General features: G+C 39.1%; 1 protein-coding gene across 12 annotated transcripts in view; it reads right to left on the bottom strand.

Annotated features, from left to right (window-relative positions):
• The window catches only part of ntng1a (netrin g1a), a 122,225-nt gene that overhangs the window by 48,698 nt on the left and 59,876 nt on the right, over nucleotides 1-13,651 (bottom strand). The gene's annotated exons all lie outside the window — the stretch shown is intronic.

Raw genomic sequence — 13,651 nt, 5'->3', positions numbered from 1 at the left:
TATCATGAAGGGAATCGAAAATGCTGACTGCATTATCTGTGTGTGTGTGTGTGTGTGTGTGTGTGTGTGTACTGGGAATTTTAGATTAAATTCCTGTTGAAGTATATTTGGATTTATGGAACACAATATGGGATAGATATTGCCTGGAGGATACGTTTTCAAAAATGCACACACACATTAAAGATGACACACACACACACACAGACACTTTGCCTTATTCATGGAAATACTGTATACAGTACACCAGTAGAGCATGAATTGTTTCGTCATGCGGGCCACATCAGAGGTGCAGTCTTCCGGTCCAAGACATAAATTCAATTTGTTGTCTGTGCTGGCTACTAATAATGGCAAACCCATTGGGAGAGAAATCAGCGCACAAAATACAAGCTCTGCATTATCGGCAACGCAGCACTCAAGAAAACAAGCAATTTTGTATCAAGTTAGAGTGCAAACTTCGTCTTGTGAAGTGAAAAATGAATGTTGCTTCATTCCTGAGAACTAGAAAAGGATTTGTTGAGGCGAGGCGCCGCCTGTCCTCTGCTCTGCTGATAAAATCTTTCATGTCACTTGTCGCTTTGCACCTCATATCTCTGGACTCGGTTGATTCCTCTGGCCTGTGATAAATAGGAAGGGATTGGCTCATACACCTTCTGTGGGTTCAATGTCAGTGACATGGTGGCTTATCACTTGATTTTATTTGTACATAAAGCTTTCAGTGTGCTTCATTTTATCTTAGGACTGAACTGCGCTCTGCTATTCCTACAATGGTCACAGGATTTATTTTTATGTTTGTCGTCACTGGGAAGCACCAGCACTAGTTGCTTTCATTATGAGCACTTCAATAGGAAAGAATGAGCATTTATTAAATCCAATATGTGTCAGTAGCTTTACTACTATACATATTTAGTTATAAAAGTTACCCTATGACATTGTGAGTCTCACTTTAGTTTCATATGATCATGGATGGAATCAGTTTATCTATTAAAGATGTAATACGTGAAAAGAAACCATGTCCACTCCATGTAAACACAGATCTGACTCCCTCAACAGAGCATGTACGGTGATGGTGGATAATATCACCTTTACATTAATCAGTTCTTTTTATGACTAACAAATGTTCAAGTCTTGAGAAGTAGCTACTGACAGTATCATTAAAAATAAATAACCATTATATATTTGAAGCCGTTTGAAACGATCTTGTACTCGTGTATTTTGAGAAGCAAAGTCACAACCAACAGATCTGAGAAAAATTGCCATTTTTACCCTAAGCAACGTGCTTGAAAAATCAGCAGTAATTTTGAAGTAATATTCATCTCAAAAGCAAATATTGCCACTTTCACCTGGCTGCTTTTCCTCACACAAGATACGCCTACAGAGATTTCTATATGCAGCCTTCTTTATAAACACTGCGCCTGCTGCAACGACTTCATTCAAACAGGGAACAACAGAAAGCAAACACTTTGTTGTTTGTGTTATGAATATATATATATATATATATATATATATATATATATATATATATATAAATGAAACAGCAATGGCCTTATGAAAGTACAGTACAATAGATTTAAGCTGGATTGTCTTTGGAAAGGGGCAATTCAGCAAACAGAGACTAAGCAGTCAAAATCCATCCTTCTTTCATCCTATCATTTGTATGTGAGAGTGGTAAGCAGTGTGGGGAAAGACAGAGGAAGTTTCAAAAGGCAGTGAGAAGAATATGTGCTTGGAAAAGGTAGTTTATACATGGACTCAGTGTGGAACTGAGCACCTGCTAAAGACAAAAAAGACGGATAAAATCTGCTACCAACCCAGACGCACAACCAGTTTTGCTTTACAAAAAACATTTCCTCTTCAAACTTTGTAACATCTGTACATTGCATAAATCACACCTTCTGAATATCTGGAAGTTGCATAAATAAATGTATAAAAGCCCACGAATATGGCAGAAAGTGCAGTAATAAGAGTTCTCTGGCTCTTATTTATTTAAAGTTTGTGCATACTACATTTTCCAAATTAATAGATAACAAGAAAAGCACTCAGAGAGTGCAGCACTCCGTCAAGGCTGCTCAGTCATTGTATGATTTCGGATGGATAAGTCCTGATAAGTCCTCAGTGGTTGATTTGTAGTAGGATCACAATCATGTGATCGTCAACAGGCAGCTAACGTAGTGTTTGACTTGTCATAGTTACAGTGACGCTGTGCTGCTATCTCACAATGATACAGAAATATTTCCAAATCTATGCATCCAGACCCTAAACTGCATCACTGCCAAAATCTAATCAGGTGGTCCTTGTGACATTTCTGACCTTCACTGAAAATCTCATCCAAATACGTTCATCTGTTTTTGAGTAATGTTGCTAACAGATAAACAGACAGACAAACGTACACCGATTGTCACATAACTTTGCCGCATTTTTTGGCGGAGTAAATATCACTTATAATATATTCACTTCTGTCTGTGAGACATGGTACAATCTTAATGTCTTCAGATTACCATCATTATGTAAGTTGTTTATGTCTTTTTGAAAAAAATCCCCTCTTGAACTCTATTTTCATTGTCTATCTTCCACTGTGAAGACTTTAAAATTAAACAAATATGTGTACAAATTAGATGACAATACAATACATTGTGCTCCATTTCAAAGCAAAGTGATTGCTTTGGCAGGTACATGCCAAACACGTTTTATGAAATCATGTGCTCTTATAATATTAAATCACTGAAATTAAAAAGACCCTTTGATGCGTGTTTGGCTTTGCTGCTATCCTGTGGGAGTAAGAACCTTGTCAGTGGTTAAAAAGCAAAGCTACAAGTGCCTAATTAAAAAAATTGGAGCAAATAATACATTTCATGTAGGCTTAAGCATTTCTAACTGTGGCCAACAGCTAATATGAGTCACTCTCAGCCTCACCACATACGATAGTATAAAAATACTGTGGTAACAAAGGAGAATACAAACGATTTGTTTTGTAAGTGGACAATCTGGCCAACGGACGTCTGTGCAATGACTTCATGTTCTCACTTTTTAAATGCGGGTTAAATACGCCGGTACATCTTTCTCAAGGTGTGGAAAAAGCAAGACTCAGATTCTAGCAGCATCTTAATCATTATAGAATGTTAGCATTTCATCATTAATTCAAAACACAAAGTACAGCTGAGGATAAGAATGTCAAGTAGTAGACAAATAAAAAAATAAAATAGACTTGGTGATGAAAAGCTGATATGACATGTCATTCTGTGTGGGGTGTGTGGAACATGCAAATCTGAAATAAATTTGCTGGCATCTATTCAACAGTTGTTGGGATATTTCACTCTGGAAAGCAAAAACAAGACAATGACAATGTCGTTGGCAGATTAATGCCCCCAGCGTGGCTGAAAATGTGTTCGCTCTCCTTAATGGGGGCTAATTAAACGTCTGAACCGAGGCCTGATTGACAAGTGAAACATCACCATGCACAATATTTCCGTCCTGCCATCTAGGAATACGCCCCATTTTTGTCCATAGCCATAGAGGACAAAGATGTGGCGACAGTGGTCTGACGTTGCCAGCAGCTGTATTTGGATGTCTCCGTACTGGCAGCTGTGGCCTCTAAATGCGCCGCACAACACTCTAGTGCTGCCATCACAATGTACCTCACATTCTGTCTGTGCCTGTGCACTGTTGCGTCATTCAAATCCTGTCTCCTCATTTGTTTTTTTTACCTTCACGGTTCACATGTGTATTGCTTGGGGAGGTTTTTCCAGCTGGGAATATGCAATTAATTGGATAGAGGGGGCAGCTTCTATATTAATACTGCTCACATAGGAACACACCCACGACAGCTGGCTTGAGATGGGTACACTCTGGACTAAATGGCTATGAATGGAAAACACTGTAAACAAGTTCAACATTAGGTTTCTCATTGTTAACATTAACAAGTGTTTTTTAAAGTGAGAAGTCAGGAATGTGAGAAAGGAACTGCAGGTGGCTTCGCGTTGAGACTGGTTAAAAACTCCAGGAGGACAGGTGGAGATAATAAATCACATTAGGATTTATTTCTTGCAGGCGTATGTCTCTGTTTGCCACCTTGTCCCTGCTCCTTTGCAGCTGGAGCTTGCTTCCAAAAACCTTGAAGATGCTGTTGTCCAAACAGCCTCGCATCCAGTATGCACACTCTTCAAAGATCTGATAGTCTTATGAAGCAGGCTCTTCCAGCACACAAGAGCAAGGCGAGCGAAAAGTTTCTGCTCCGACTGATAAAAATTTCTTTTGAGCTCCTCAAACTGGCAGACTCAAACAGGGAGGGCGTCAGCTAGAGACAAACTAAGAGAGGAGGATCAAAGGCAGGGAGGTGGAGAAATGGCCTGGACAGAAGTCAGAAATGACAGGTGATGTAGGTGTTGATGGAAGGAGGAAGAAAGAGACAAAGGGAATAGAGAGGCAGCTGGGGCTGTTTGGTAGCTGGCTGACTTCTGCCAGGAAACACAGATGCGAGGAGATAAAGTGGGGTACAGAGGCATCCTGATATAAATGAAGGTCAATAGCAGGTCAAAAGCAGAATACTCCCTCACTGATGTCAGCCAAGGTCTGAAATGTCAACCCAGGACTATAGCTAGTATCCCTTCAGCTGCCAAGCGGATCTCAGTTCTCACATCAGAAGCAAACCCATTCTACTGTTGGCTCATTTAAAGCCCCTGAAAGCTGGGTGAAGTCTTGAAACAAAAACTTTAGAGGTACCCATGCACCTTCAAAGAGACGAGGTGTGATTTCAGGAGAAAATTTGGGGTCACCAGCTAATAAAGAATCCTGAACTTCTTCTCTCCGTGGACCCACAAGTGTAGGAAGGCAGCTCACATCTTCAAAATAAACTGATTCAAAGCAAAACAAAGAAATAGATTTTAAAAAATCCCTTCGCACTTTGAAGTGAGAGAGAGTAAACAAGACCAGTGAGGGGGAAAGGCAGGTCCAGGTCAGAGGACACACTCAGCTAGACTAAAGTTAATTTTACAGTTTGTGTTTATAATGACGCCATTCACAGAAAGCCACAACACAGAGAATGAGCTTCATTACATATAATTACATATAGCATAAAGCAACTGCTCAAAATAAACAACCCTGAAAATACAGTTTATGGAACACTATGTGTGCTCACGTACACTACATAAGCCACTTGTGTATTTCAGTTTCAATCTATTTTATATTTCTGCTAAACTTCATTTGTGAGGAAAAAAAACACAACAAGCTTAAAAAAAACTCCATCGCGCTGCAAAAGCTAAAAATAAAACTTCTCTTTCAAAACTTCTCTACATAAGCAGGGTCTAGTTACGGTGTTCCTATACTGCCTGTAGGATCGTAGCAGCTGCACCCAATAATCAATACCTGTCTGAAGCTTCATATGGTTTAAAATTAAACAGTTCACGGTGCAAGGAGTTAAAATTGTCTGATACTTTCCAAAAAGGAGAAACTACAAAGTTTCTTTGTTTAAATCAAATTTACCTTGCGATGAGTAAAGTTATGCATTCTTGATTGTCAGCCATGTTAACAATCATAAATGATTAATTATTAAAATAAATGAGCTTATAAATGAGCCTAAATAGTTTTTCCATATGTTGATGAAGTAATTTTTCACCAGAGATATTTTATGTTTGCTACAAAACAGTCTCAATTTCATTAGCCATGGATCCTTGGGTTGATATTGTTCAGGAAGCCATTAACCACTCCAGAAGTCTCTGTCATGGTGGCCCCTTGATAACTCAACCTTTACAATTCTCTTGGCCACAAAAATACAGATAACTACCTCACCCAACAATCAAAATTCAAACGCAACTGAAATAACGATCACAAAACATTTAATGATTTGGATTTGAACATTTACATTCCCATTATTCTCTGTGCCTGCCCACACAGAACTATCTGCAGTGGTGACTACTTCCTTGGGTCTGTGCAGTATTAAAGCCATATAATGTTGACTAGCTAAAGCAGACAATGGTTGACATCTTTTTCACAACTTGATGCTGGGGAGTTCATCAACCCAACATTTCGACCCTTACAGGCAGTCAGAAACACAAATATAATGTAACTAGGTAACACCCATAATGCTCAATACATTTTCTTCTTCTGCCTCATTGGTTAATATATTTTTATTCTGTCAAATTATTAATAGAAATAAACTGATTGATCATTAATCATTAACATACCTACTAGGACACTTTAAACAGTTCTAAACTGTGATGTCTGGACTAAACTATAAAGGTAAATAGTTAAAACCAGCTGTATCATAAACTGCTACAACAGTAAAATGCTGTTTTTACCATGATGTAGTGTTGACAATGCAGAAATGGGATACATAATAGTATATCATTCACATGAGGCATTTATCTTCAGAATTGGTACGTTAACTTGTGGCTTTTTCTGTACTTCTTTACTAAGAAAGGAGCACAATATATTATTGTACACTGTAATGGAGTATTTTTCCATTTTAGCATTGCTACTTTAGCTGAAGTAAAGGAGCTGAGTACCTATTCCATCCCGACTTACAGGTTCTGTTATGCGTTAGAGTATAATAATAAGAGCTGAAAAGTGATTGATGATGAAAATAATCATTGATGTTGGGCGCCATCTTTGCATGAGTCATGGAAATAGCTGAAATGTTTTCGGCAAAGTCACACTTTAACAATTGTGAATGAAAAGGGTCTACTACTGCAAACATTTTGCAGCTTTGGCCTTTGAACAGCAGCCACATCACTGCTTGCTGCGCTTCCTCTTTGATGAGTCACCTCTGGACCCTCCACTGTCATTGACGAAAACGTACATTACACATTTTGACTCACAGCCTCATTGACTCCTGAAATGCCTCACTTCACTCATTTTTGCTGGACTAACAAAAGGCTGCGGGGTCATTTGATTACAGCTATTAAACTAACATGTGGCGTGAACGTTAACAGATGGCCCAAGTTATCTGGACCGGTCGCTTAGCCGGTCCCACAAACGCAGCATTCTCCCACACAATGACTAATGCAGACTGCTGATTCAAAGAAATAATGCTGAAATGCAGAGCACAGCGCGAGGTAAGTAGATGCTTATGGTGGCACTGAGAGAGAGGCAGAGAGACGAGAGAGAGAGGCAGAGAGAGACTAAGGAGGGTAGACAAGTGGAATGACTTATTCAAGGGGGATGTGGGCAGCAAGAAACATGAAATTAGCACAAATAGATTATCTGTCGACTACAGGCAGGCCGAAGAGCAAGCCAAGCACTGTGGAGGGAGAAGGGGAGAAAAAAAAAGCAGATCGACTTCTTGTTTGTTCCTCCCTTAGGGGAGTTCCGATGGAGCCATCACTCACCAAATTGCTGATCTGTAGTTGGAACAGCTGTATCCAAAGCACACATGCACGGAACTACATGGCAATTCGAATGCACCAATAGTGTGACCCATGCACTGTGGGAGAGAAGAGGAGCTTAATCCCTTACAGATGGTAGATTTTTTTGCAAGCCTCAGACGAAAAGCTTGCCTTTATCGCACTTTCGGATAATAATGTATTGTTGTCATGTAGATTTGATCCAAATTTATACTACAGTAGTGACAATGCTAAATTAATGACGACTCATCCTCAATAATGCACAGCGTTGCAATACACACTCCAGCGCAGACTCGGAGTGGTTTTATTGCACAACACGCAATTAATCAAATGTACAAAGTGCCATAAAGCAAATAAATATTCCGTTAAGTGGGTGGGAATGAAGACTGAAGTGTAAAAGCATGGTGGCGTGTTTACATTCTGTGGGCTGTTAGAATGGGCACAGAAATATGACTGCTACGGGTGAATTTCACGCCAGTTTTAGAGAAAATTTCACTAAATTTTCACAGAAGATTTAACACAATAATGCAAAAGCCCTTTAAAAACACATTTTTTTTCTGAGCAAACATCCAAACACAGTTAGTGAGCACACAAATTTTTTTACTGGACTATGTAACTTCAGAGTCCTCCACCACCGTATTATCACAGTTATCTGATTTACAGTGGACAGCTTTAAGTAAAAGGATGCAAATCGAGGCTGCACCTTTTTATTCAACAAATTCCCCATCCTTGTCTAGATCTGGCATCTACATTACCCACAATGCAAATTGTCAGAAGTCAGAAGTTTGGTCAATGTATAGTTGTGGGATTTTTTTGTATCATAGTTGACATTTTTGCTGTTTTCAGGCCTAAAATCAACATGGCCGCCTATAACCAAACACCACATGGCCTTTTTAGAGAAATATTCTTCTAAATATTAGATATACAATTGAGTCAAATTGAAATTGAAACTTATTTAAAAAGATGTTGCAGTAAACCTTTTGCCATGCCATAAATCTACACCTGACTCACACACTACTTTACATTAAATAACTCAGAAAGCCTTGGAGTCTTCCAGTCTTTTCTTCAGGAGGAAATGACGTCATGTGGAGCAGGTCATGTGATCTGGAATTAACACACTTCCTTGAGAGGAGTTTTTGTAATGGGGAACTTAGTTGAAAGTGATTTCTCGGACACAGACACAATTTGTTATTTCCCATCTAAAATTTGATATATCTGTCATGTTTATCTCAACTTAATAAAAAGAACACAATCAAAACAATTTTTGAATAAGCTCATTTTATTATTGTTTAGCTAATTAGAAGGTGGTTGTTATTAAATTTGGACGTTATTTAGTTGACATTTTAGTGATATTCAGTCATTTTTTTTTTATTAATAAGGGATTGTTTCCATAATAAATAATTTTGGAATTTGTAAAGACATGAACATAATGAGCATAAAAACATTAGTTTTTTTTTACTTTTAATGAAAATGTATGCAAGATATATCCCTCACTTATATATTGACCCAGCTGTTCTTTGTGACTGTAAGTAATATTTATCCTCAACATTAAAATTGCATTGTAAATGTCTATCATTGGCAAAACATTACAAACAAAAGTTTACCCCTCTGACAATCTTAGAATTCATTAAAGGTGTCTTCCATATGGTCAGATACATTACTTAAGAATTGTTTTGACAGTCAAACTAATGCAAAAACCTTCTAAAAGAACCTGCGACTGTGACATTTGGTGATACATATTCACCAACAACAGCTGAGACCAAATCAGCTCTATTTCACGATAGTGTCATTAAAGATCCTCTCCAGTGGAAATCAAGTTTTTTTTTCAGCTTGTTAAAATGTCCATATGGTGTTTTTTATATGCTGGGAGGCACATCATGAGCAAAATTAGCACTACACACATGGCTGAGCATTTCCCCCTTAAACCTGACGTGTTTTGTTAACAGTCTCATAGATGCAGACCTCCAGGGTTTCACATGTGACAAACCCAAGGAGCCCATCCTGTCAACTCGCTGGCTGGGACTTTCTGAATCATTATTCTGACTACACTTGGACAAATAAAGCCCAGCATTACACCTTGGTATTGTGATGGCATAGAGTAGTTCTGCAGGGTTTGAGCAGAGTTGCAGATGAGCTGGTGTGCTCAACATGCAACAAGTGGTGAGAAACTGGGTGGAAAGAGAGGGCATACCTGCATAATAAATACGTAATTTGAGTTTTAGGAGTTTCATCAACGACCGGAGAGGAATTTTAAGTAATCTGAAGTTGATAAAGAAACAGAATGTATGAAGAGAATATGCTTGTCTAATCCCTTAATTCAGTGAACTTTTGCCCCTCGATGCCAGGCACTATGGGATGTCAAGGGAATAAATGTAAAAGGCAACAAGCGGCGACCCTTTTCTATAAGATCCAAATAACCTTTCTAAGAGTTTTGAACTGGTGACATTACTGTATGGCATTTCAAGACCCCAAGAGAGTTCAAAATGAGACAGTGAGTTATCCCCAGCAGTATCCTGAGATGTTGGTTTATCAGAGTGGGGGATTCACAGTCAATGAACAAGTCCTTCTTTCCATGAAGCTGAAGGGAATCTAAACCAGAAAAAAAGGTTTGGCACATCTAATAACCAATTTGCCGCTTCAAGTGAATTACCTGTCTACCCCTGCAGTCAAGGTGACTGTGAACTCTGAGGTTGTTTCCGACCTTCCCTGCTAATGCCCCTCAGCACACGTATGTTTTGGAAATTGAATCACACCTCCCACAGGCACACAAACAGAACAGAAAAAAAGCTGGAACTTTAGTTCATAATATGAGGCTGACGTACACTACCAGTCAAAAGTTTGGACACGCCTTCTCATTCAATGCTTTTTAATTGTTTCTATTGTTTTGTACATTGTAGATTAATACTAAAGATTCATGTGTTTTCATTTACAACATAATGTATTCTTGTCTTCAGTATTAATCTACGATGTAGAAAATTAGATAAAAACCACTGAATGAGAAGGTGTGTCCAAACTTTTGACTGGTAATGTATCCGCTGATCCTGTGAACAGGTTTGGGACTAACAGCACAAAAATCTGTTGCCAGACTGGAAGGTTATTTAAATCTCTGGACTAAAACGATTGTTCTGCTGGATTTTGGCAATTAAAAACCATGACGGTGATTAACAAAACAAAAAAAAAGAGAAGAAGAAGTGCCAAAAATCCCACCTACAGTTATTCCTATTTTTTGTTTTTGGTGGTGGGTAGTGTTTTTTATTTTTTTTTGCAGATGTGTGGTTGGTGTTTATCCCTCTAGTAGTGCTACAGGAATGGAATGGGGAAGGGTCTTTTGTATATATATTAAGGTAAAAAGAGAAATAGAGCGAGACAGGCAAGGGGGACAGACCCCTGAAGGGGAGAAACTGAGAGCCAGAAAGATATCCTTTAGTAGCCTGAATCTTCTCCAGCTTTAATTACACTATATTGATCATAGGGGGGAGGGAGGAAAGGGAGGCTGAGATCGAGTGAAGAGGGAGAAACGGTTAGTGAAATTGTAGGCTATAGTTACTGTAAAGCATGTAAAAAAAAAAAAGGAAAGACAGAGCAATTATACCAAAGTCATACAGTAGATAATTAGAAAATCCTCCCGACTCTCCATGCTTTCTCTCACACATCCATTTAGCGCTGCTGATACAATGAAACAGTGAGGGTGTCAAATTCATTAAAGTCACCCGTCAGTATGCATTGTTCACATCCATCTCCCAGCTCCACGCCTGGTTTGATTTGAAATTCTCAGCATCGATTTTTTCCCCCCTTTTGCCTTTGGTCCGCTCCTCCCTTGTAATCAACCATAATAGAATGGTCATGCATGACACCGCAGGCTTCCCCGTAACAACTTCAGCTACATGTCACAGATGCAAAGGGGGCTACGTCTGCAAAATTGTGCTTCTTCTCTCTTTTCTAGGTTGACCTACTTTGGCAAGGAGCTTAGGTTCCTTTCTTTGTTTCTCGCTCTGTTGTGGCAAGGGCACAAAATCTGCAAGCTTTCCTACTGTAGTTCCCTCCACACCCACTCTCACTCCTGATCCAGGCGGATGGTAGCTGAGTCCAGCGCAGTGAAATATGCCCGACTCAACCTCACTGCCCCTGCAAAATCTCTCCCGGCGAGTCTCACAGAACTGTATTCCGGGGGTTAAGGAGCTTATGTCTCGTATACGACGCATGGAGAAAGAGGCTGAGCAGTGATTCGCCATGGGAGGGGGGGAAAGAAGAGTGAAGCCTCTCCGTGTAGAGTGTATCTCATTATGTCTGAACTGTGTGTTACCTTTGGTAAACAGTGGGGAACATTTCTCAGGCGAGCGTCACTCTAAAAGCAGCAGGCTGGTAAACGACCGCGGCCCGATGGTGCCGCAAAGCCATTGCTCAAATCTACAGCCCCACAGGGATGTATGAGTTCAGTCATGATTAGTCAGATAGAATAAATAATCTGCGCTTATGACAGCCCTCTTCATTTCTGTGTGTGTTGAATGGATGCCCCGTCCAACTCTTTTGTGTTAGTAAATTCCCTCCAGTTATTTTTGCTGAATGACCTTCTCAATCACAAGAAAAGTCAAAAATTCAATTTCTGAACGAGGCATTCATTATCATAGCCCCTTGCGCTCAAGGGTACCTGCCCATTTATGGAGCATTAGAGCGCTGTGTTGTATGGTTGCACCCGAATTTAACGGCACACTAAAGAAATACACAAATTACAGATTCATTAAATGGCTTTGAGGCATTTGACACTATTAAAGTAAATAATGTCACAGCAGCAAACATATTATGGCAATACAAAAACTCTATGTTTTAGCCAGTGTGTGACAAGCAGTGAAGTAATTTTTTTTATTATCCCCCTGATGCTAACTCGAAAACTCTGATCTAGTTTTCCACACAGCTACACTGATGTTTGCTGAAGACCGAAGAGGACACCGCTGATGTTTCTATTTGTAGTCATCTTTCCAAGTCTATCTTCAGGCGCGCTGTGACACAACCACACTCGTGAGCCGCGGTCTGGCAGGCTGGCTTCAACACTTTCACCCATTTTGTCGAATCGTTGTGACATTCCGCGACTCTGCGCTTATGTACAGCGAGCCTCTCATGTGTGAAGAGCAAAACAAGAGCAATTAAATCTTCATTCCTTCACCCCAACAACCATATTCACATCTGTTAAATTGAAAACCCACACAGTGTAAAACAGATCCACTTAAGTCTATGCCCCTGTGACTCTTGTAGTAGCGTCAAGAAGCAGGGGAAGCTTTTGTCGGTATTCCTGCTAACAGAATAATGCCGTGTTGTTTTCATGTTATATGACCCCCTGTGGACTCTGTAAATCAAACACTAATTACAAGGTGCAGTGACCTGACGGCTGAAACGCTACATCTAATGTCTTCCACAGGCTAACAGACAGCTGAGTGAATCTGATGTCCGAAACAGAGCGCTTCAGCAAACCGTAAGCAGCTTGGTTAATTAAGACACGCTGACAACTGGCGAACTCTGCACATCTTTATGGATCCAGAGCCTAATTGGAAAGAATGGTTAATGGTAAACACATTTTTCTTCACTATAGGTAGCTGCACAGTAGCTTCAAGAAAATCAAGGAAAAAAACTACTGACGTATCAATCCATAGAATAGTCTTACATTAGCCCTCCTGTTGTCTTCATTTACGGGCACCGAAAAATATTGTACCCTTGTCTGAAAAAAATCCAAAAATTCAGCCAAAAAAATCCCCAAATTTCTGAAAATTTGCAAAACCTTCAGGAAGAAAATTCCAACAATGCCTTAAGAGTTTTCCTTAAAAGTTATATTTAAAAAAATCCCCAAATTTGGCAAGAAAATTCTTGTAAATATTTTCAAAAAAATGAGTAAAAAATTTCCAAAAAAATTGTAAAAATATCTAAAGTGATTCCATATATATATCAGTAAATTTCCAAATATTTGAACATTTACAAAAAAAATCAAAATTAAAAAAATCAACCAAAATCCAGCAAAATTCGCTGGATTTTGGTTGATTTTTTGGTGAATGTTCTTAAGAAACATTTTAAACATTTGTTTTTATCAATCAAAAAATGTTCAAAATTTTCCCAAAAATATTGAAAATGTGGACCTCGAAAGTTTTTACTGTGAAAATATGTTTTTTTTCCCCAAATTTTCAAACTTTAAAACGGGCAAATTTGACCTGCAGGACAACACGGGGGTTGAGAAAAGAGTCCCTTCAGAGAAATAGCCCAATCATGGCTGGATGAATCTATAAGGACACCAACTAAAGGTTTTATATTACCACTGACCCTGCTTTGGTTGA

This window comes from Acanthochromis polyacanthus, chromosome 20, assembly GCF_021347895.1.
Source record: "Acanthochromis polyacanthus isolate Apoly-LR-REF ecotype Palm Island chromosome 20, KAUST_Apoly_ChrSc, whole genome shotgun sequence".
Classification (NCBI taxonomy): domain Eukaryota; kingdom Metazoa; phylum Chordata; class Actinopteri; family Pomacentridae; genus Acanthochromis; species Acanthochromis polyacanthus.
This window is presented reverse-complemented; position numbering and strand designations above follow the sequence as displayed.